This window comes from Schistocerca gregaria, chromosome 9 (assembly GCF_023897955.1).
Source record: "Schistocerca gregaria isolate iqSchGreg1 chromosome 9, iqSchGreg1.2, whole genome shotgun sequence".
Lineage (NCBI taxonomy): Eukaryota > Metazoa > Arthropoda > Insecta > Orthoptera > Acrididae > Schistocerca > Schistocerca gregaria.
Window position 1 is genome coordinate 254,487,701 of NC_064928.1, and position 25,841 is coordinate 254,513,541.

Below are 25,841 nucleotides of genomic sequence, written 5' to 3' on the forward strand. Positions count from 1 at the left end.
GTCATCCCAATAGCTAGAATGAAAATAAAGCGAAGAAAGGTGAAGTGATACGGCTATGACTAATTTGCTAGCCCTTATTCCATAATCAGACACGAAAGAAGTGACACACATGTCAGTTCTTTGAAATGAACAACTGTAGTGCAGTGAGTTAATATATTTCGACTAGCATTAGTACCTGTCGATGCCCTGGTGTGTATTTATTGCATTCTTATATTACTTCATCTCCTTATTCTTCCTATCTCCTTTGTCTTCCACCCCACTCTTTTTTCACCTGCGTCTCCACCCCACTCTTCTTTCACCTGCGTCTGTAGTGGAATTCGGCCTGAAATTCAATTTCAAGCTGCTCAATTCTTATGACTTCATCTCCTGAACAGTGTATCCTACAGTAATACAATTTTCCATTTACCTGCAGTGGAATATCAGGAAATTGTCTGCGAAGTGTGTTGCAAATAAAGTTAGTACATTGACAACAACAGTTAGTTTCACGTAATCGTTCTTTACGGGCTGGATCGGAACATGTCCGACGGTAGAAAAAGACTGTATGGCAGCAAATATAGGAAAAGACGGGCGCTGAAGGAAGACGATGATAAGAAGCAAAAGGATGCACTACAACAATATTTCAAGGCAAAGAGAGAACGACCTAGTAGCGGCGAGGGTGGAACAATAGATTCTGAAAGTACAGAAACTAGTGGAGCTACTGAAGCTACATCTTTATCTTCAGGACATGACCAGAAAGTTGGCGAACACAGTACTGCGACCACCGCATACAGTAGCCATGCTGACGGTGGGCCATCCACATGTTCAACAGATCTCGTCTGGACTCAAGGCGTGCTTTGTGACGAAAGCTCCGAGATCGAAACATATGGCACAACTGAAATTAGGTGACTTGATTCGGAAAAAACTGGAGGAACATCAGTCGAGATACTCACAACCGGAGAAGGGATTGAAGGCAAGCCTAAACTGGAAGACACGACTGACTCAGATCCCAGATGATGGCCGGAAATTATTATCGACTGCATTCAAACAACTTTGGTCAGGCGAAGTCCTCCTGAGCGCATTAAGGAAGCTGAAGAATGTCCTAAAAATGCAGACAACCGGCATTTCAGCCCTGTGCAATACAGCTAGTCTTTGAAAAATTTAGAAGAAGCAGACAGACAATGGTTGGTGTACTCAAAGAGGAAGTACGCTGTGTTCTGCTTTTGTTGCAAACTTTTTTCATAATCTACAGTAAAAATTGCAAAGAACGGTGTAAGCGACGGGTGGCATCTTGCTTTGCATCTTGAAAGTAATGGGAAGTCTACCAAGCATTTAAATTCACATAAAAAGTGGACCGTGTTTTCTGGGGGACTGAGTTCATGAACTGTCGACGCCCATCATCAAAGGCGAACATTGGAAAAATGTTCTTGAGCGCTTAATAGCAGTAATTCACTTCCTGGGTCGGCAATGTCTGCCTTTGAGAGGAAGTACAGATACACTCTTCCAGCCTCACAACAGAAACTTCTTGAAATTCATTGAATTATTCGAAAAGTTCAACACTGTGGTGATGGAGCACCTGCACAAAACAAAGCAAGGTGAGAACAAGGGTCATCGTTATCTTGGAAAAGAAACACAGAATGAAATGATTCATCTTATTGGATCATCTATAACCAACAACATTCTACTAATGATGAAATCTGCAAAGAATTACAGTATAATTCTGGACTGCAAACCAGATATTTCAAAAGTTGAGCAGATGACAGTTGTGGCACGTTTCGTCCAGGAGACAAGACTAGACAGGGTATACAATGTCCGAATTCGGGAGCATGTCCTGGGATTTCTTCCAGTGCCCGATTCTTCAAGCTCCATTTTGACACAGGTCGTACTCAAGTTCTTGGAAGATAAAATAAATCCTATAGTGTAATATGAGAGGGCAAGGATACGACAAAGAAGCAAACGTGGAAGGAAAGGAAAGAAGTCTGGTCTCCAGAAAAGAATTTCAGATATGAACAAGAGAGCATTTTGTGTACTACGTAGCAGTCACTCATTGAATCTTGTAAACAATGCTGCTATGTCTTCTTCCCGTCCTCCGTTCGATGTTGGGATGTCTTTAAGAAGTATCCGCCTAACCTGTCACTGAAGCCACTGAGCGATACTAGGTGGAAAAGTCACATCAATGCACTTACTCCCCTGAGGTTTCAAATTGGAGACGTTTATGATGCACTGGTTCAGATATCAGAAGAATTCAATGGCATGACCACTCACGAAGCAACGTCACTTGCGAATCAAATAAAAAATTACACCTTTCTCATTTCTCTGGTAATCTGGTACGACTTTCTGCTTCACATCGGTGTAGGCAGTAAGACCCTCTAGACCATTGACATAAATCTTTCTGAGGCCGTGAAAATGCTTGAAAAAATGAAAGCATATTTACAGACCTCCAGAACAGAAGAAAAGTTTGTCTCTTTCTTAACGGATTCCAAAGAATTGGCTACAGAATTAGAGCAAGAAGATCTAACGTTACCACGGATAAGTGTTTCCCGGTGACCAATTAAGAAGCCAATACACTTTACCTATGAAGGAAGCAATGAGACAATAGATGACCCAGCAAAATGTTACAAGATTGAATTGTACTATTAACTTTTAGATATAGTAACCACATCTTTGGATGATGGATTCAATCAACTGAAATCTCATTGTGATTATTTTGATTTTCTCTACGATATTGGCGAGCTGAAGAATGCACCTCCTGACAGCCTGGACACAAAGTGTAGAAACCTCGCAACAATTTTGCAAGATCATGAGTCAAGTGACAATGATGCACCGGAGTTGAGGAAGAACTAAGTGCTTTCAACATTGTTTAAACCTGGGATAGGTCCAAAAGAGACTCTGAAGTTTATAGGAAGACATAATTTTTGCCCTAATGTTAACATTGCTCAGAGAATTCTCCTAACACTCCCAGTGACAGTTGTGAGTGGAGAGAGGAGTTTCTCAAAACTGAAATTGATAAAGACATACCTCCGATCAACGATGAGCCAAACTCGTTTGAATGATCTTGCAACAATATCGATTGAGCACGAGCTTGCAGAGAACTTAAATTACACAGATCGTGTGAAAGAGTTTGCACAAGCAAAAGCCAGAAAGGTTCGATTTGTCTACAATATTTTTAAACTTTTATATTATGATCAGTGTCTTGGTTATTTACTGTGTTGTTTCTTATTTCATTCAATATTAAATAGTTATTGTAAATAATATTGTTCCAACCGAATTATCGTTAAATTGTAAATATATTTTGTTTTCCGTTGAATACATTATCTGTTCACAACCACTGAAAAATGTTTATTTTACATTAACTCTAAGTTCGTGCCACGCGGGGTTAGCCGAGCAGTCTAAGGCGCTGCAGTCATGGACTGTGTGGCTTGTCCAGGCAGAGGTTTGAGTCCTCCCTTGGGCATGGGTGTGTGTGTTTGTCGTTAGGATAATTTAGGTTACGTAGTGTGTAAGCTTAGGGACTGATGACCTTAGCAAGTAAGTCCCATAAGATTTCACACACATTTGAACATTTTGGTAAATTCACAAGGCTTATTAAAATTAGCTAGATTTCTTCAATCAGGTTTGACTCCATTCTTGAGCTGGTGCCCAGAGACTGTTTTGTACAAATATGTAGAGAATGTCACCAATCAGTCGCCATTTTTGTTTTTATTTTCCAGAACTCAACATAGAATTTGGGCACAATGTGGCTATTCCCAGTGCTCTGAGTTATGTTTACATCTATACAGTCATGCTGAATGTAACTGTCAACGTGACGGTTTAGATGTAAGCGCATATTAAAAGCTTTGAGACTGGCCCCTTAGTGGCCGAAACTTAGTTACATCTGAAAAGTAAAAACAAAAATTGCAATTGATTGCTGACATTTCCTACAGATTTGTTTAAATAAAATTCCACGAACATTTTGTAAAAAACGAGGCAGGGGAGGAGGGGGGCGGACCAGGGACAATTTAGCATCTCGCACGGGGCGGCACTTGGGCTTGCGCGGCCCTGTACGTACATGATGTAGAAACTAAGTTATGTTGCCAACCCCAGATGACAGAGCAACAAAATTATGTTGATTGGTGACTCCATGGAGTGTCCTGTGCACCACGACCAGATAATGGATATACTTGGAAGGAGAGAGAGCGTTGGTTGTATTTTGTTGTTTTATTAACCGCAAAATTGATTTTCGGTCACTTCGTGACCATCCTCAGTGCTGTAATATACAATTTACATTGGAAGGCACTGCTGTCAACAAGCTTGGAGGGCACTGCTGTCAACAAGCTTAGAGCGATCACATGAACTCATGTTATCGCTCTAAGCTTGCTGACAGCAGTGCCTACCAATATAAATTGTATATTACAGCACTGAGGATGGTCACTGAGTAACCGAAAATCAATTTTGCGGTTAACAAAACAACAAAATACGACCAACGCTGTCTCTCCTTCCAAGTATAACAAAGTTATGCTTTGAGCAGTGGGGCCAATGGAAATGAATATCCAAGAAATTAGAGAAACACCTTTTCATGAACATTCATACATGCAGAATGTGCCTACAGATATAGATAAAGTTAGTTCACCATGAAATCAGTATAAGCCAGGGGATGCCCACGTGTGCACAAAATCTAAAAATCAATGATGGCGTGTTTTAGGTGCCTCAATTCTATTTATCTCAGCGTTGTTTGCCTCTTGACCTAACTTATATAACGACCAACTAACTCAGCTTTAAGCATCCAATTGCATGTTCCACCATTTTTTTTTCAATCTGCATGTCACTGTTTACACCTCCTCATCAATAAATTCACTAATGTTAATAACAAACAGCAAAGGCTTCCCACAAAGGCATTTTCTACAATCATCTTCCGTGCTTGCACAGCCAGGTAAGAAAGCACACTACTCTGAACTCGGGCCTGGCCGTACCTTGTCACGCTTCCACTAGGGCCGAGTTTACGATTCACTTCAATGAGTAACACATACGAAAGAGTTAAGCAACATTCCACTTATAACAATATAAAGCTGAACATCTCATTAGCAATAATACACCATGTAAATACGACTTCATCATCTTGCAATTCGCGTCTCCTTCTAGTGTATGAGACCATAACCTTATCTACACTCACCCAAATGACACCTTCTTAAAAATACAAGATGTCATGTTAATAACATATCATTACATCAAAAAGCTTTCAAATCTCCATACTTGCATTCTAAACCAGCTTCTATAAGCCAGGTTATTACTATTACATATATCATTTACTAATACGAAAAGAATGCCATTTAGAAGATGTTATGTCAATAGTGTTACCATCCAGTGCATTAAACTTTAAACAATGTTATATTATCTTTGAAAGGCATGCCATCTAGAAGAACTATAGGGGCCATGCCATGGAAACTTAAAACAAGAAGGGGAATGTTTTGTGTAAATGTGTTAAATTTGGCTAAAATAAACCTAAATTTATGAAATTGTGTAAACAACATCTCCATTATCATTATATTACTGCAAGGTACGAGCAATTACTGAAAGAAGAGTCTACACAGCTTCATTTTAGGAACATTTCTTACAGGTAAGTTTTGAATAACTTTGAAAATTAATCTTTTTTTACTTACACTTAGACTCTTAGCTACTTTGCATTTAATTTACTTGTTATTTTACATCATACTATACCTCACATTGGAATTTAAATTATCATGGTTTATGTGTCCTATTCCGGCACAGAAAGAGTGGATATTTTGTATTGCATTCAGACAATTAATATTTATTCATGCTGCTTTATAATAAGTGTACTTCATGTGATGAACGTCCAACAGCAACACAAGCTCAAATAACACAAAACCATAGTGCTGGAGAAAGCTTTTAATAACTGTCCCATTCCGTAACAGACCAATATATGTGGACCATGAACTTATATAAAGCCACACCCACATTGAAGCTGCCACGTACAAACAATGTAAAGCGTGCAAGTTTTCATTCACCTTCTCATGTTGCACCTGGTTATTCTACCCCTCAAACTAAAGCAAAGGCTGTCAAAAGGCATAGAACTCACTTCCTGTAGGTCCAAGAAAGATTCACTGTGTGACCATAGTTCTCAACAACGCTCATTGTGTCTCTGTTGTTGTGGTCTTCAGTCCTGAGACTGGTTTGATGCAGCTCTCCATACTACCGTATCCTGTGCAAGCTTCTTCATCTCCCAGTACTTACTACAACCTACATCCTTCTGAATCTGCTTAGTGTATTCATCTCTTGCTCTCCCTCTACGATTTTTACCCTCCACGTTGCCCTCTAATGCTAAATTCGTGATCCCTTGATGCCTCAGAACATGTGCTACTAACCGGTCCCTTCTTTTTGTAAATTTGTGCCACAAACTTCTCTTCTCCCCAATTCTATTCAATACCTCCTCATTAGTTATGTGATGTACCCATCTAATCTTCAGCATTCTTCTGTAACACCACATTTCGAAAGCTTCTATTCTCTTCTTGTCCAAACTATTTATCGTCCATGTTTCACTTCCATACATGGATACACTGCAAACAAATACTTTCCAAAACGACTTCCTGACACTTAAATCTCTACTCGATCTTAACAAATTTCTCTTCTTCAGAAATGCTTTCCTTGCCACTGCCAGTCTACATTTTATATCTTCTCTACTTTGACCATCATCAGTTACTTTGCTCACCAAATAGCAAAACTACTTTAAGTGTCTGATTTACTAATCTAATTCCCTCAGCATCGCACACCTTAATTCGGCTACATTCCATTATCCTCATTTTGCTTTTGTTGATGTTCATCTTATATCCTCCTTTCAAGACACTGTCCATTCCGTTCAACTACTCTTTCAAGTCCTTTGCTGTCTCTGACAGAATTACAATGTCATCGGCAAACCTCAAAGTTTTTATTTCTTCTCCATCGATTTTAATACTTACTCCAAATATTTCTTTTGTTTCCTTCACTGCTTGCTCAATACACAGATTGAAAAACATGAGGGAGAGGCTACAACTCTGTCTCACTCCCTTCCCAACCACTGCTTCCCTTTCATGCCCCTCAACTCTTACAACTGCCATTTGGTTTTTGTACAAATTGTAAATAGCCTTTCACTCCCCGTATATTACCCCTGCCACCTTCAGAATTTGAAAGAGAGTATAGTCAACATTGTCAAAAGCTTAAGTCTACAAATGCTAGCAACATGTTTGCCTTTCCTTAACCTTTCTTCTAAGATAAGTCGTAAGGTCAGTATGCCTCATGTGTTCCAGTATTTCTACAGAATCCAAACTGATCTTCCCTGAGGTTGGCTTCTACCAGTTTTTCAATTAGTCTGTAAAGAACTCGTGTTAGTATTTTGCAACTTATTAAACTGATAGTTCGGTAATTTTCACATCTGCCAACACCTGCTTTCTTTGGGATTGAAATTATTATATTTTTCTTGAAGTCTGATGGTATTTCGCCTGTTTCATACATCTTGCTCACCAGATGGTAGAGTTTTGTCAGGACTGGCTCTCCCAAGGCCGTCAGTAGTTCCAATGGAATGTTGTCTACTCCGGGGGCCTTGTTTCGACTCAGGTCTTTCAGTGCTCTCTCAAACTCTTCACGCAGTATCGTATCTCCCATTTCATCTTCATCTTCATCCTCTTCCATTTCCATAATATTGCCCTCAAGTACATCGCCCTTGTATAGACCCTCTATATACTCCTTACACCTTTCTGCTTTCCCTTCTTTGCTTAGAACTGGGTTTCCATCTGAGGTCTTGATATTTGTACAAGTGGTTCTCTTTTCTCCAAAGGTCTCTTTAATTTTCCTGTAGGCAATATCTATCTTACCCCTAGTGAGATAAACTCTACATCCTTACAATTGTCCTCTAGCCATCCCTGCACTTCCTGTCACTCTCATTTTTAAGACATTTGTATTCCTTTTTGCCTGCTTCATTTACTGCATTTTTATATTTTCTCCTTTCATCAATTAAATTCAATATTTCTTCTGTCACCCAAGGATTTCTACTAGCCCTCGTCTTGTTACCTATTAGATCCTCTGCTGCCTTCACTTGTGTCTCTGTAACCCCAGAAATAAAACAGAAACAGAGTAGCAATTCCCTGTGTGAGATTAATGATTTAATCAAGCAATTTTATCAAAGGGATGATATATCACTGCAAGCTCCTGGGATAAAGATGCTGTGACAACAAGAGCGAATAAAGAAAAAGAAAAATTTCAAAAGAGATTTATATACACCAATATTTCAGAGGCATGTCAAATATTTGAAGAGGGAAACCCTGATAAGAAAGCGGGGAAATCAAAATTCTTTTCCCTGGGACCGAAATTTGTCGTTCCAATCAGTGAAATGCCTCACTACAGCTGCTTGTATCACTACCTTAAGAACATCAATTTACTCTTGACTACTCTATGTGGTTATAAGAAGGATATTCCTAAAACATCATCAGTATTGATCACTACATTAGCATGCAATCCTGAAAATGAAATCTGCATGTAAAGCACAAATGATAGTTATGGTACCAGGTATCTGCTCAGTCAGCTTAATTCTGTAACAGATGATACGAATGACCTAGCATGGTTTGTTTGGAAAACTGCTGATGGAAAAATTGAAAAGTGCTGAAGGAAAACACTCTCTCTGAAGCATTTGAAGAACTTTTGTAAAAAATACCCCAGTTCTTAAAACACTGCTACTTGATGAAAACTCAGGTAGATATTTCCACGAAAAGAGAGGTGCTGTAGATGGGTACAGAAATCTTACTACAGACAAATTTTGTTGAAAATTACACTGCCAGATTTCAAAACGAAATTCAATCTACATACTCGAACTCTCAACAGATTACAATCTTCACAGCAGCTGCTTGAATAAGTCCTTGAATGGCACAAAGTTAAGCAACTGTTAGTGATGAAATACCGCATGATATATATGCTGTCAACACGTTCCTTCAAAGACTGATTTCTGTGATCAGGCATCAACAATTTAAAAATTTTCAGATGGTGCAGCAAGCCACTTTAAAAAACGTTATTCTCTTTGTAATTTAACTCATCTCCTGGAAGAGCTCAAAGTTCTGTCTAGCTACAGGTCATGGGAAGGGCAACATCGATTGGGTTGGAGGGGAACTGAAGAGATTAGAATGGCATGCAGTACTAGGGGAAAACATCTGGTTACCGATGCAGAGTCCTTTTCACTAGTGTGCCAAGAAAGTGTCAAAATCGTTATAGATGATATTTTGCTCTAAAGATGAAGTGGATCCACAGAAGCCACAATGTGATGCCAGTGTTAAAGACATTTTAGTGATACCTGACTCTAAAACTGCAATGAAGTTGTATCCCCAAATAACGTGAATGCTTTGTCCAAAAAAAAGGTTTCAACTTTAATTTTATGATGGAAACATGTGTCCAGATTGAAACACAGGAAGTACATTTAAATACGCAAGTAGGTGGTTTTGTAGTGGTGAAGTTTATGACAAAAACTCAGATTTCAAATTTGCATTCAAAAGCAATGACACGTCACGTTCCAATTTCTGATGTATTGAAAGCACTTCCAGTTCCTAATATTGATAATCGGCACAGATCTTCATTTCGTAGCGTAGACATAACTTATATATCATAATGTGAGTTCTGATAAAGAATGCTGACACTCTGACAGTGGTAAAGTAATTATTTTACGAAATGTGAGTCCCTTTCCGTCACGTAAGTAAAAAACGATACCTTAAAAATCGATGAATTCCATATAGTTCTTCATACTATTGTATTAATACTTTATATGTGGCGATTAATTACTGAACTCGTGAGACAGCACATTTGTAAAGTTTCACAGAAGTCAGATGAAACTTTCATTTTGTATGAGTCTCTTTCTGTCACAGGAGAATTACTTCATATTTTTACTTCAGTTAACAAGATAATTAAAGTTATCTGTTAAAAATAAAACACACATCTAAAATTTCTTTTACGTGTTATTTTTGTAACAAAACAGAATGAACAAAATCTCCCAAACGTCACATTCCGTCACTTGGAATGACCCTATTACAGGAGTACCACGGATTCTTAGCAACAGTATTTGGATTTTGTAACATTAGTAAATTTGCTGGTAGTAGCTGTCTCACTGATACAAAGCAGATAACTTAGCATTTTCAGGTAAATAATCTCTACATTTATATACATACTATGCAAGCCACCACATGGTGCATGGTACCTTGTACCACTACTAGTGTGTTCCTTTCCTGCTCCACTCCTAAATATTCAGGGAAAAAAATTGCCTATATTCCCCTGTATGCAAAATGTACACTGGTGCACGTAGAATTGTTCAACAGTCAGCTCCAAATTTTGATTCTCTAAATTTTTTCGGTTGTATTTCAGGAAAAGAATGTAGTCTTCTAATCAGAGAGTGTCGCATTTGAGTTCAGAAATTATCTCCATAATACTCGCCAGCCGAAAAAAACCTGCTGGTAACAAATTTAACTGCCTGCCTCTGAACATTTTCAGTGCCTTCTATTAATCCTACCTCCTGGGTATTCCAAACACTTTAACAGTATTCAAGAATGGGCCGCAGTGTTCTATATGTGGTTTCCACTAGAAAGGAGCAAAATTTTTGTAAAATTTTCTCATTAAACATTTGCCTTTCCTACTACAACAAATCCTTACACACTCATTCCATTTCATATAGCTTTGCTGCATTATGCCTACATATTAAATGGGCATGATTGATGGAGCGGGATTATGGAACTAAATAGTGAGGTCATCTGTCCCGCAGTTCACAAGTTACTTGTGTAAGATAGACGGCCCGTTAAAAGTGGGAGGATCCAATCAAAAGGCTGAAACTATAGTGAGGAAGCTAAAAGCACACAGAGCAGAAGGCATAAAAGAGTAGGCCAAATCCAAAAACTGGAAAAACTAAGGGACAGAAGAGTGATATTTGCACGGAGAAGAGGTCGTGGGTCCCAGATCTAAAAAACATCAACAGAGGTCCCAACCACAATCATACGGGCACTGCTCCAGGAGTGAAGCAAAACCTTATAACTGAAAATAAAAACCATTCTTACACAGGAAACTAGGAAGGTGGCCAAACAGCTGTGAATCATCTGCTAATATTAAAAACAAGGAATCTGGAAGACTGTACTTAATACGAAGGGCCAAAAACAGGGGCCAGTCCATCAATATATGAGATGCCGTCAGTATGGCTACACAACCAAATTGTGGGGGTGGCTGATTACACAAGAGAAAACAACGGGTGAGCCTAGTATGACCGATGTGTTGACTGCATAAGACAGTGGACTCCTTCTGAGAGAAGTGGAACAAGAGCACCAAACTCCAGTAGTCTCCTTGCAGAGTTTATTACTGAAAGCAGTAGCACACCAGATGTCATTCCACTTTTCGTTAAAGAAAGATTTGGTGCTTATCCGTGTATCTGCAAGTGGAATCACGGAAAGGAATGTGGGGGTCGGCCAATTCTTTCCCTGGGATGCCCATGCGACTTGGGACCCAGAGGGAGGCAATGGAGCACACAGCAGCAGGGCCAAGGGGAAAAATAATGTCATGCGTAGCAGAGACCAAAGGGTGAAGAGAACAGCATCTGCCTATAGCCTGCAAGAAACAAAATGACGAGCCCTGTTAAGGTGCAGCAGCTCTGCTGCGAACATACTACACGATCTCAACAGTAAATCGTATTCCATGTCAGTAGGAGACATAAAAGCTTTATCTATCATTTCAGAACCTGTCATGCAGCACAATGCTAATAATGTATTTGACCATTAGAGAATAGTTTTTCCTACTAATCTGCATTAGCTTTCATTTTTCTACATTTAGAGAAAACTGCCATTCATCGTAGCAACTAGAAATTGTCTCAAAGTCATTTTCGATTCTCCAATGACAACTACTTCCCATACATCACAGCGTCGTCATATCACTTCTATATATGTATAGAACAAGACGAGTCGTATCGCACATCCCTGGGGCACTCATGACGATACGCTCGTCTCCGATGAGCACTCGCTGTCGAGGACAATGTACTACTTTCTTATTATTTAAGAAGGCTTTGAACACTTTCATATCTGCGAACCCATTCCATATGCTGGGACCTCCGTACACAGTCTGCAGAGGTGTACTCTGTTTAACACTTTCTGAAAATCTAAGGGTATAGAATTTGCCTTTTGCCCTTCATCCATAGTTGACAAGATAATGTGAGGAAAGGTCAAGCTTGCTCCCCCACGGGTGATGCATTAAAATCTGAACTGATTTGTGGACAGGGGCTTCTCTGTCTCAAGGAAATTTACTATATTCTAATTTAGAATGTGTTCAACAATTCTGCAGCATATTGATATTATGGATATGGGTCTGTAATGTTGTGGGACTGTTCTTTTACCCTTCTTATATACACAGCGAAAGATTTGCAATAAATGCGATCCAAGTAAAGCGCCAATGCTGAAGAATAATCTCTGTAAAACCAAATTGGGATTCTCTCTAGACCTGAGGACTTATTTGTTTGCAACTCTTTCAGTTGTTTTTCAATGCCACAGAAATCTATTCCTATGTTCTCCATGCAGAAGTCTGTGTGACGGTCAGGCAATGGCATTTTACATGTGATTCTCGGCAAGATATTTTCCTGAAGCACAACAGTGGAAGTTTTACACTTAAAACAGGGTCCTACGAACAATATGATTAATACTGACAGGTTGTGTAGGGCATGACAACAACTACGAAATATGTAAACAGAAATTTTACACCTGCTTACACACTTCATAAGGATGCTAGTAATCAAGGACTCAGCAGCAAAGCTAACAAGTGCTTGGTTTCTTAAGTGCAAGGTCCATTGATCGAATCATGCTTCTGGTGCCCTTTCTTTTATTTCATTTCCATTTAATTCTAACAGATACATACAGTAAACCAAGAAATTGCACAAGAACGGCTTACAAATGCAACTCAAGTTTGTTTTGCAATGGACAAACTGAAAAAAACCATGCACATGCAAAAATTCAGTGTTCATTATAAGTTTTGTACATTGCAATTAATATTGTTTCTTATGTTTATACTATGAATATCGCCCTAATTCATACAATACTCCACAGGTCACACATTGTACATGCCACACATGTAGAAAATGATAAAAATAGGGAAAGAGAGGGAAACAGGGAGGGTGTGGCGGGTTGCAGGCAGGAATATTCGATCCATGGACCTCGCACTCCTGGAACTATTCGCTAACACGGTTGTGTCTGTGGACTTCTCAAGTGCCAGTGACCACACAAAATATATAAACACACATAAAATTTTCTAAGATGGTTTTCTCAAAAACGGGTAAGAGTGACATCTCCCTATTTACATATGTTGAAGTCACTGTCATTCCCTACACATCCTGTCAGTATGAATCAAACTGATGTTGGAAAGTTTGTACGGTTCCCTTATTAGCGCACTGATCTTTTTACACACACACACACACACACACACACACACACAAACACAAACACTGATTTCTGACTGTCATCATTTATGTGTTCTTTTTTTTTTTATACTGAGAGTGCAACAGTTTGTTTCCTCAGAATACTCCAAAGTTTGTTGTTAAACCATGATGAATCTTTTCCATCCTTAATCCACTTATTCGGCACACACTTCTCCGGTGTGTGATTTACTACTGGTTTAAACTTTGCCCGTCTATCATATCGGAAGTAAATTAAGTTCGTTCACTGTCAAGCAGCAATATTCTGGTATGGAAGATATTTTACGTTAATACGATACCAGTCATATTTTAGGATGTACCATTTGGCAGTGTCAGTACAGAGGTTATCACCTAGAATGCTACAAGGGTACTTACATTACAAGCTTATGAACATAAGGTTCTACATGGGCCCTCTCTCTGAACAGGCATCTACAATTTCACTGACCATGTATTACAACACAGTGAAACCCCGCTTTTACGCTTTTCAAGGGACTTGGAAAAAAAGTGTAAAATGTGGGAAAATGTCAAATGTGGGAAATAACATTTTAAGCTCTAAAAGGCATGTATAGAATACCCCCTTGCATTTTCACACTTTGTGTATGATCAAGGTGCATATGTGGACAAGGAAAACAAACTCCTGGATTTTTCTCAAATTTCCCGGTTAAAAATACACTTTCTCCCAGGTGAAAATACACTTTTTCCGTCTTAAGTGACAATGTATTTTCCCTCGGAACTGTAAAACTTATCAATCCTTTGAATGGTTATGGTTTTGGACATGGGCGTGGAATTTCCCGGCACTTTCGAAAACGAAACTCAGGGAAAAAGACATGTTTTAGAAATATCTTTGATGTGCAGCAACAAGTACACTGCATATTTTTGTATTACGAAAGTATACATTGGAATTCCACCAAACACCGCATGTTACATTCCGAATCACTGAAATCGAGATTGCGATGTGCTTTTGTAAGCCAGTCATTGATAAGTAGCGGTAACACACAAGTTAATGGTTTAAATTAATATACACAGTGTTTCTACAAAAAAAGAAAAGCTTCGACATATAGTATTGGTCTCTAAGATTAATAAGCTGCAAGAGAAGCTAATCTTTAGCATATAATGTTGATTTTTTTGCGCCTTTTACACTTTAAGATATATCACACAAATGTGCCAGTAAAGTTTTTAATAATGATATAAATGTTTGATCTTCAGGGTTTGAAATTCTTCTAAATGGCTTGTCATCAAAGAGTTGATTTTTAACTGAGAGTCGAACGCTGTGTGATTTAAGAAATTCATGGTACGTTCTTGAGCATAGTCCAAAGTACGTTAAAGGATATTTACTTTGAAAGTAACGCTTTTAAAACCAGCATTCGCAAAATTTATCTGCGACCAATTCGAAATAGGTTCGTTTAAGCAGTTGCCAGAGAGTGCCAGGTAACAGGGGACACCGCGCTTACACAGCTACCATGACGTAGGAAGCCCGTATGTACGTACATGTAGAACACTAAAAGATCTTACATCATGTTGTAAAAGCACCAAGACATCACAGGGTACTCCAAGAGCATCAGAATTTCGTGAACCATACTAAAGTGTGTGTGTTTTTAAACTGCAACTTCGTATGTCCAGATTCCCAATGAAGAAAACCTCGACCTGATATTAATGCCATACGTGCTAGAAGATGACAACGTGCACTTGAAATGCAGCGAACAGCTGAAACTGGCCAGTACCGTGGAATTAAAAATTTCATTTCAAATACATTGACTGCCTCTGCGGAAAGGGTTAATAAAAGCCCAATTTCTTTAGCAAATAGACAAAAATAACTTAATTGTTCTGCAATGCGATTAAAGCTTGACTGTCAGAAAGGTGGAAACAAAATGAAATCTGAAAGTAATAATGTATTTTAGCCTTCCATAATTATGTGAATGTATTTCAATTCACTTGATACCTCCCAGCCACAGATATCCATTTTGTTTTCATTTGACGTGAGAGTAAACGAAGGGGGAAACAGCAGAATCACTAAAAGTAAACACGGGTCACGTGGAGACTACCCACTATAACTCAGGCTGCTCTGCGCATCAGTCCCAGATCTACGATATTTGCAAACCGGGTCAATACTAAAAAAAATCAAATTTTCGAAAATATGTGCATCTTGTAGGGCACATCATTCTGAGAAGTTTGAAACACAAAACATATGTGTTCGAAAAAATGTACAACATGTTATTTGGACTTAAGTGCGCCAAAGTGCAGTGCCACACCTCTTCATACAGCATTCTTCTATCGCAGGTCACTGTATTTCGCTCTGCGGAATTGAAATGTGTATATTTTGTAAGCAATGCCATCAAACTACATTCACGACAGTGGAAATTGAATTAAAATAATAATAATAATAATAATAATAATAATAATAATAATAAAACAAAAACTTGTCATTAACAGCGGATCGGATTATTTGTAATTGGAAGAACAACTCTTCAGAAAATTTGCACTCTTTACTGTCTATTAGCTAGTAACCTGCTGTTTTGTGTGACATAAAATTAAATATAGGATACATAAAACCAATATAGACAAGAGAGAAGCAAGAAAGTACCCATTTATTCAATCCTTACCTCCTAGCATTTTTCTCTCTCTAATCTTGCTACAGCTTTACATGGCATGCTTTCCTTTCTGCGGAAGAATATATTACCTCACCAAAGTTCGTCAAACATTTTGCTACATGAAAAATCGAAATTTCGTTATCTAATACTGAAAAAGCTGTTAATACAAATAATACCTAAGACTGGTGTGGTTTCTCAATCTGATGACATTTATTTTGTCACTGTATGCTAGCTAAAAGAAAATAGGCCTTTCTAATATTGCAGCAATTTTGTAACATACACCAAATAAGTGAGAGTGGTCATTCTTATAACACGACAGAATATAATTCATTAAATACCAATATCAAATGCCTATTAGGCCTACTATAAGCAAAAAGCTTTATGTTAGGAAATAGTTTCACATTTCATTCACACCCACCAGTTTCTCAAGCATGAGACTGAGTAGTAGTATTACGAAATTTTTATATAAATTTGGAATCGTCTTACTGTTCCACAATTTGTGTGATGTCCCCGTTCCTTCTGCTTCCTCGGTCTAACAATCGAGTCATCACAAATTCTGCAGCTATTCCAGCCATTGTCAAAATTTGTTTGCCGATTAACTTCACTAACCCTGCCAGAATCACCGGTTTAGTTACCCCACGATTATTCTGCGGTTGGGCGTTGTTACATATTTGTAAAAAGTTTTCTGCATTACTTCCAAAATAGAACTTAAGCAGCTGCTAGCCGGGGACTGTACAATTGGTCCTTACTGGTGTAGCGATCTGGCCAAAAATGTACTGTCAAAATTTCATTTTCTTGGATACAACGAGAAGATAATATGTAATCTTTCTCACGCTCATCATTTGAAAACCCAATCTATCATATAATAGGACAGTGATTGGCATTTATACGTTCAGCTTTACTCCGCTCAGCTCGTATAGTCCCATCCCCTTTTGTCTGCGGAAAGTTTATTTCTAGACGCGACGAGGATTCTCCTGACAGAGACATCACGTACACTATGCATGCATTCAAAAATCAACTTACTATTCATTCAGAAATGAATTTAAAATGTGTTCAAAAATGTTCAAAAACCAACAGGGATGCGTTTCAAAATCATGTAAATGATCAATAGATCAACGTGCACTGGATGCTAGGCGCTTTGTGAAACACGTTTTTTATTCCTCGAGAATATGAATTTGGCGCCTCCTTTTCCCGGTAGCATCTAGCTGCTTGCTGCGACTTCTTGCACAGCCAACAGCCACATTCCTGTAGCTGGAAACCAGAGAATATACTGCTCAAACGTGACTCAACTACACGTGCGCATGAGCTCAATTTGCTGCTGGCAGACGCTTGCATGAGGACTATGTGTCTTTGATGTATATGGCGCATTTCCTTTACAATTCAAGTTATTTTTATTTTTTCCCCTCTCATTTATGTTTTAGTGATGAAGTATTATTCTGCAGTAGCGGGATACAGTAATATCCTTTGTTAGAGTAACGGTTCTTAGCAGTAAAATTTACAAAAATTTAACTGAAAACTAAAACAAGGAAAAATTCCCGGAATTCTAAAAAACTCCCGGAATTCTAAAAAACTCCCCGGTTTTCTCCCACATGAAAAACTTACCAGGTTTTTCCCAGATCTCCTGGGTCATATACACCCTGATGATATATGTACATCAACAGACCTATAGATTAAAACTGAAGAAACTGCAAAAAGGTGGGAATTTAAAGAGATGGGACCTGGATAAACTAAAAGAACCAGAGGTTGTACGGAGTTTCCAGGAGAGCATAAGGGAGCAATTGACAGGAATGGGAGAAAGAAATACAATAGAAGAAGAATGGGTAGCTTTGAGGCATGAAGTAGTGAAGGCAGCAGAGGATCAAGTAGGTAAAAAGACGTGGGCTAGTAGAAATCCTTGGGTAACAGAAGAAATATTGAATTTAATTGATGAAAGGAGAAAATACAAAAATGCAGTAAATGAAGCAGGCAAAAAGGAATACAAATGTCTCAAAAATGAGATCGACAGGGAGCGCAAAATGGCTAAGCAGGGATGGCTAGAGGACAGATGTAAGGATGTAGAGGCATATCTCACTAGGGGTAAGATAGATACTGCCTACAGGAAAATTAAAGAGACCTTTGGAGAGAAGAGAACCACTTGTATGAACATCAAGAGCTCAGATGGAAACCCAGTTCTAAGCCAAGAAGGGAAAGCAAAAAGGTAGGAGGAGTATATAGAGGGTCTATACAAGGGCGATGTACTTGAAGACAATGTTATGGAAATGGAAGAAGATGTAGATGAAGATGAAATGGGAGATACAATACTGCGTTAAGAGTTTGACAGAGCACTGAAGGACCTGAGTCGAAACAAGGCCCCCGGAGTAGACAACATTCCATTGGAACTACTGATGGCCTTGGGAGAGCCAGTCCTGACAAAACTCTACCATCTGGTGAGCAAGATGTACTAGACAAGCGAAGTACCCTCAGACTTCAAGAAGAATATAATAATTCCAATCCCAAAGAAAGCAGGTGTTGACAGATGTGAAAATTACCGAAAAATCAGTTTTAATAAGCCACAGCTGCAAAAAACTAACACGAATTCTTTACAGACGAATGGAAAAACTAGAAGAAGCCGACCTCGGGGAAGATCAGTTTGGATTCCGTAGAAATACTGGAACGCGTGAGGCAATACTGACCTTACGACTTATCTTAGAAGAAGGATTAAGGGAAGGCAAACCTACGTTTCTAGCATTTGCAGACTTAGAGAAAGCTTTTGACAATGTTGACTGGAATACTCTCTTTCAAATTCTGAAGGTGGCAGGGGTAAAATACAGGGAGCGAAAAGCTATTTACAATTTGTACAGAAACCAGATGGCAGTTATAAGAGTCGAGGGACATGAAAGGGAAGCGGTGGTTGGGTGGGAGTGAGACAGGGCTGTAGTCTATCCCAGATGTTATTCAATCTGTATATTGAGCAAGCAGTGAAGGAAACAAAAGAAAAGTTCGGAGTAGGTATTAAAGCCCATGGAGAAGAAATAAAAACTTTGAGGTTCGCCGATGACATTGTAATTCTGTCAGAGACAGCATAGGACTTGGAAGAGCAGTTGAATGGAATGGACAGTGTCTTGAAAGGAGGATATAAGATGAACATCAACAAAAGCAAAATGAGGATAATGGAATGTAGCCGAATTAAGGTGTGCGATGCTGAGGGAATTAGATTAGTAAATCAGACACTTAAAGTAGTTTTGCTATTTGGTGAGCAAAGTAACTGATGATGGTCAAAGTAGAGAAGATATAAAATGTAGACTGGCAATGGCAAGGAAAGCGTTTCTGAAGAATAGAAATTTGTTAACATCGAGTATAGATTTAAGTGTCAGGAAGTCGTTTCGGAAAGTATTTGTTTGCAGTGTATCCATGTATGGAAGTGAAACATGGACGATAAATAGTTTGGACAAGAAGAGAATAGAAGCTTTCGAAATGTGGTGCTACAGAGGAATGCTGAAGATTAGATGCGTAGATCACGTAACTAATGAGGAGGTATTGAATAGGATTGGGGAGGAGTTTGTGGCACAACTTGACAAAAAGAAGGGACCGGTTGGTAGGACATGTTTTAAGCCATCAAGGGATCACAAATTTAGCATTGGAGGGCAGCGTGGAGGGTAAAAATCGTAGAGGGAGACCAAGAGATGACTATACTAAGCAGATTCAGAAGGATGTAGGTTGCAGTAGGTACTGGGAGATGAAGAAGCTTGCACAGGATAGAGTAGCATGGAGAGCTGCATCAAACCAGTTTCAGGACTGAAGACCACAACAACAACAAAGGTGTATTATCTAATAAAATAGGAACATTTGGCTCAATTTCATATGTCATAATCGGCATTTTTGAAATTCTGCAGCTGTCATTCATTAATTAAATAATGAAGTACTGCACTAGTTACGTATTTTTTCATGTTTAGCACGACGTGTTTTGAGAAATTTTTTCTCGTGATCAAGTGCAAACATGTACATAAATATTTTGTCTGGTGTTTCAATATGTGTTATTCTGTATCTCTTGCTCTGTAGTCGTCTTTATGACGTTATCAGATACTGTGCCCCATGTGGAAAACCATACACATGTAATGCAATGAGATCAGAGATAGAAAAGATTAATACAATTTTAGTAAACTGCAGGAGCATCCAAGGAAAGGTCCCAAAATGAGTATTGCTTACTGAAGATCAGTATTCATCCCCATTCCAAAGAAGAGAAGTTCTAAAGAATGCTCAGATTACTGAACAATCGCACTTATCTCACACGATAGCAAAGTCATGTTGAAAGTATTACAAAATAGACTTCACCAATATCTAGATCGAGAGCAACCAGAAGAACAAGCTGGATTTAGGACAGGAAGAGGAACTAGAGATCAAATTCCTAACATTCGGTGGATTGTGGAAAAAGCAAGAGAATGCCACAGAGGTGTGTACCTCTGTCTTACTGACTACATCAAAGCCTTTGACTGCGTCAATTACAACAAATTATGAAACATACTGAAAAACATGGTTGTACCAGACCACCTCATTCATCTGATACGGAGTTTATACCTTGACTAAGAAGCCACAGTGAGAACTATGTATGGAACAACGAAACGGATAAAGATTCAGAAAGGGGTCCGGCAAGGCTGCATACTGTCACCGTACTTATTCAATCTGTATGCACAACATGTTATGAGGAATGCGAGGCTGATGAAGGAGAAACGGGAATTAAAATAGCTGGAATAAATGTAAATAACCTCAGGTACGCGGATGATACGATCCTGTTGGCAGAAAGTGAAGAAGAATTGAGAACACACTTGTTGAAGGTGAAAGATGAAAGTGAAAAGGCCGGTCTTAGGCTGAATGTGAAGAAAACGAAAATTATGGCAACTACACCTACCAATTCGTGGGATGTAGGAGGAGAAACCATGGAGGTAGTGACCACATTCACTTATCTCGGTTCCCAGATCTCTGCTGATGGCGACTGCAGACATGAAATCCGGAGACGCCTGTTGCTCGGTAGACTGGCGACGTCAAACCTTAACAAGGTTATAAGGTCCAGAGATATAACACTAGCAACAAAGATCCATATTTTGAGGGCTACGGTCTTTCCAGTTGTGATGTATGGATGTGAGACCTGGACCATTAGAAAGGCTGAATGGCGAAGAATTGACTCCTTCGAATTGTGGTGTTGGAAGAAACTTTTTAAGAGTTCCATGGACTGCAAAGAGAACCAACAGATCAATATTGGAGCAAATAAAACCAGATTTTTCCCTGGAAGGTCTAATGTTAAAACAAAAGCTGACCTACTTTGGACACACAATGCGAAGGCATACCTCGCTGGAAAAAACATTAATGCTGGCGATGATTGAAGGAACTACAAGAAGAGGACGTTAGAGAACGAGATGGATTGATGGCATCACAGAAGCAATGTGTTCCGAACTGGAAGGTCTACGGAAGAAAGTGCACGGAAGGAAAAAGTGGCATGATTTGGTTCAAGGGGTCACAAAGAGTTGGAACTGACTAAACGAATAGAGAGTGAGGAGAGAGAGAGAGAGAGAGAGAGAGAGAGAGAGAGAGAGAGACTGAAGATTATAATGCATAGATAGTATTGGGAACAGAAATCTGGTTCAAGCCAGACATCAATGACAACGAAATAAGTTCAGGCTGGAATGTTTATCGGCAGGATAGGTTAGTAGCCAGTGGTGGTGGCATGTTTACTGAAGTAAAAAATTCGATAAAATCTAGTGAGTTTATCACCGATTCTGAATGTGAATTCATCTGGGTGAAAGTGAGTATCAAAGAATGGTCTAAAATGGTGATTGGATGATTTTATAGACCACCTGGGTCAGGATCTGTAGTTGTAGAGCTCTTTAAATACAACTTGCAGAATATCATCAGTAATTTTCCTGATCATGCCACTGTAATAGGGGGTGACTTCAACTTGCCAGGTATAGATTGGGAGGGTTATGCCATCAAAACTGGTGCCATAGACAGAGAATCATGTGGCATTTTTCTGTATGTCTTGTCCGAAAATTACCTTGAGCGCATGGTTAGAGAACCAACTCATGAAGGTAATGTCTTAGACCTGAAATTATCGAATCAGTTAATGTAGAGGAAGGTATCAGTGATCATAAGGCTTTGACAGCATCTATGACGACTGGTCCTACAAGGAATGTTAAGAGAGGTAGGAAGATATATTTACTCAGCAAGGGTGACAGGGCACAAATTTCAGAATATCTCAGCAGTCACGTCAAACGTTTGGCAATGAGAACAAATGGAAAAAATGCAAAGGTATCGTTCAATACGCCCTAGACAAGTATGTACCGAGTAAGGTTTAAAGGAATGGGGAAGATCCACCATGGTTTAATAATCACATTATAAAAGCGCTACATAAACAAAGAGCTCTTCACCTCAGATTCAAAATAAGTAAAAACCCAGCTGACAAACAAACACTGAATAAAGTGAAAATGAGCGTAAGGACAACAATGAGAGGAGCATTCAATGATTTTGAACGTAAGACGTTGTCAACTGACCTGAGTAAAAACCCTAGGAGATTTTGGTCATATGTAAAATCAGTAAGTGGGTGAATATCATCTATTCAATCTCTCAGTGACCACACCGGCAACGAAACAGAAGATAACAGATAGAAGGCCAAAATACTGAATTCGGTCTTCTGCAGTTGTTTCACCATGGAAGATCTTAACATTGTCCCTCCTTTCGATTGTCTTGCACGTGATGAAATGGCAGATATTGAGATAAGCAATCGCGAAATTGAAACCAGCTACAATCACTTAGTAGTAGAAAGGCTCCAGGACCAGGAGATACGTATAAGATTCTATAAAGATTATGCAAAAGAACTTGCTCCCTTCCTAACGATAATTTATCATAGGTCGCTTGAGCAACGAAAGGTACCAAATGACTGGAAAAATGTGCAGGTCCTTCCAGTTTTTAAGAAAGGCCATAAGACAGATCCACACAATTAAAGACCTATATCATTGATGTCAATCTGTTGTAGAACCATGGAACATGTTTTATGTTCAAGAATTTTGATGTTCTTAAAAAAAGAACACCTCATCTATAAAAAGCAACATGGATTCCGCAAACAGAGATGCTGTGAAACTCAGCTCACTCTGTTCCTCCACAAGATCCATGAACAGTGGACAAAGGCACTCAGGTCGATGCCGTGTTCGTTGATTTCAGGCAGGCAACTGAAACTGTCCCGAATTGCCCTTTATGAAAAAAATACAAGCTTACGGAGTATTGGAGCAGACTTGTGATTGGATTCAAGACTTTCTTGCAGATACAACTCAACACGTCGCTCTTAACGGAACTTAATCAACAGATGTATATATACATACTAGTAGAAAGTGTCGGATGCTCTTTATGGGGATTCACAGATGAAGCAGTTGTCTATACCAAAGTAGCAATGTCAGGAGATAGATAGAATTTGCAGAACAACCGGCAGAGAATTGAAAAAGGGTGCAGACTCTGGCAGTTGACCCTGAACCTAAATAAATGTAACATACTGCACATACATAGGAAAAGAAATACCCTACTGCACAGCTATACTACTGATGACAAACAGCTGGAGACAGCATCTGCTGTAAAATATCTAGGTGTAACTATCCCAGAGCGACCTTGAATGGAATCACCATATAAAACAGACAGTGCAAGAAGTAGACACCAGATTCAGATTCATTGGAAGAATCTTAAGGAAATGTAACTCATCCATGAAAGAAGTGACTTATAGGGCACTTGTTCGCCCAATTCTTGAGTTCTGTTTATCTATCTGGGATCCCTACCAGGGAGGACTGATACAGAAGATCCAATGAAGAGCTGTGTGTTTCGTCACAGGATCGTTTAGCTGGTGAAAGAGCATTACAGAGATGCTAAACAAACTCCACTTGCAGATGTTTCAAGAGAGGTGTTGTGCAGCACGGAGAGAGTTATTATTGAAATTTTGAGACCGCAGTTTTCAGGAGAATTCAGACAACGTATTACTTCCTCTCACATATATTTCACGTATTGACCACGAGGAGACAATTCGAGAAATTAAAGCTAATACAACAGTTTACCGACAATCATTCTTCCCCCGCACTATTCACGAGTGGAACTGGGTTGGAGGGATCAGATAGTGATACTGAAAATACCCTCCGCCACACACAATTTGGTGGCTTGCAGAGTATGGTATAGATGTAGATATACTGCTTCCTGCAGTCACATACTGCAACTGAGTTTGAGAAGGCAAAACTGGGGAATACTGATCCTGCCAATACCAGGCGTCTACTTCAAGAAATACAGAACTGTCCGAATCCACCCGTCTGCTTTGACCCACGACATCACAAATATGGCGGAAACGGCCATGCACTAAGACTCCAACACGACGTCTATGACGTCATTACGTAAACATGACAACAAAAATGAAAATACGTTGGGAAAAAAAAAACACACACACACACACGTTCCACAAAAATCCTAATGAAACTAACGGGACAAGCGGGGGAAATTGGGAGTTTTTGGCTGGGGACAAAGTACACAAACAAATTTACACACACACACCAACATACCAAACCACACAAAACGACGGAAAAAAAACTGACGACACTGTATGGACGAGTGCGCGGTGGCCGACCTAAGTTGCGGTGCTGGAACTTTGTTGTGGTAAGTTATTTCTCTTGTTTTTAGTGTATTTGTTGTGTTGGGCTCAAGGGAAGTGTTCTGTTCCAATGTGTGGGTGTGGCTACTCCAATGTGTGGTTGTAGCTGTGGGTGTGGGTGTTCCGATATCGGGAGTTGCTGCTGAGTTTTATAGATCAAGGATGTGTTCGATTCTAATTTGTAGGATCAGGATTACGCACGCACGCACGCACGCACGCACACACACACAAACAAACAAAAAAATACACAACTAAAAGAAAGACCCAACCCACCCACCCAACTTCCCCCCTCATCCCAAAATAAAATACCCATAAACAAAAAGCAAATGCAAAATTACAAAATCTCAATCACACACAACAACTAAACAAAAACTGCAACAAAATAGATCCTCCAGAACTAAATCACAAACCAACACACTCTTCCCCTCCCTCCCCCGTGCTACAGTGGAACCCGGTTCTATAAACTCCTCAATTAACCCCACTAATTCCACCTTAGACTGCTCCTCCACAACCCTAAGAATACATTCCGAACCCCCCGCCCCCCACACAGACCAACCACAGACAGACACACTCCTCCCATACTACCTTTTCAAAAAACTGTGACTCGTCCACCTCCACCACAACCCCAGGCCCACCCAACGTACCCCTGTACTCAGAACATTCTTCATGACAAAACGAAAACCAGTCTAGCACACTACTCTCAATCACACCAGTCTCATGCACGCAAAAACTTTGCGAGACGATCATAACAAAAGACTTTTCGAACAAGGAACCACAACATATGGAGTGCCATAGGTTATCCCTACGGCATCGCCACATATAACCGTTCCTGGTCCGAGATGCCGGAACTTTTGCCAATGTCATTTCATGCCGACAAACAGCACTTAACCATCTCCACAATCAACCCAAACAGCTGTAGGAATTTTATCAACTCCAACGGAGTCGCGCCCATCATAGAACGCAATCGCAGACTATTAATTTTATCAGTCATATCCATACCTAACAAGAGCATCAACAAATTAATTTACGCAAATTAACACACATTAACTGAAACCAATTCCGCTCCAAATACAGCCAAAACGAGAACCAGCCAAAGAAGCAGTAACACTAAACTGAAACCAATACACAACACGAAACCCCTAAACACACCACGAACCACAACACGTAACTTACAAACACGCCACACTCACAAACCAAA

The 25,841-nt window shown here is 39.4% G+C and overlaps 1 protein-coding gene across 2 annotated transcripts in view; it reads right to left on the reverse strand.

Annotated features, from left to right (window-relative positions):
• The window catches only part of LOC126291581 (uncharacterized), a 172,685-nt gene that overhangs the window by 145,233 nt on the left and 1,611 nt on the right, over positions 1–25,841 (reverse strand). The window lies entirely within an intron of this gene.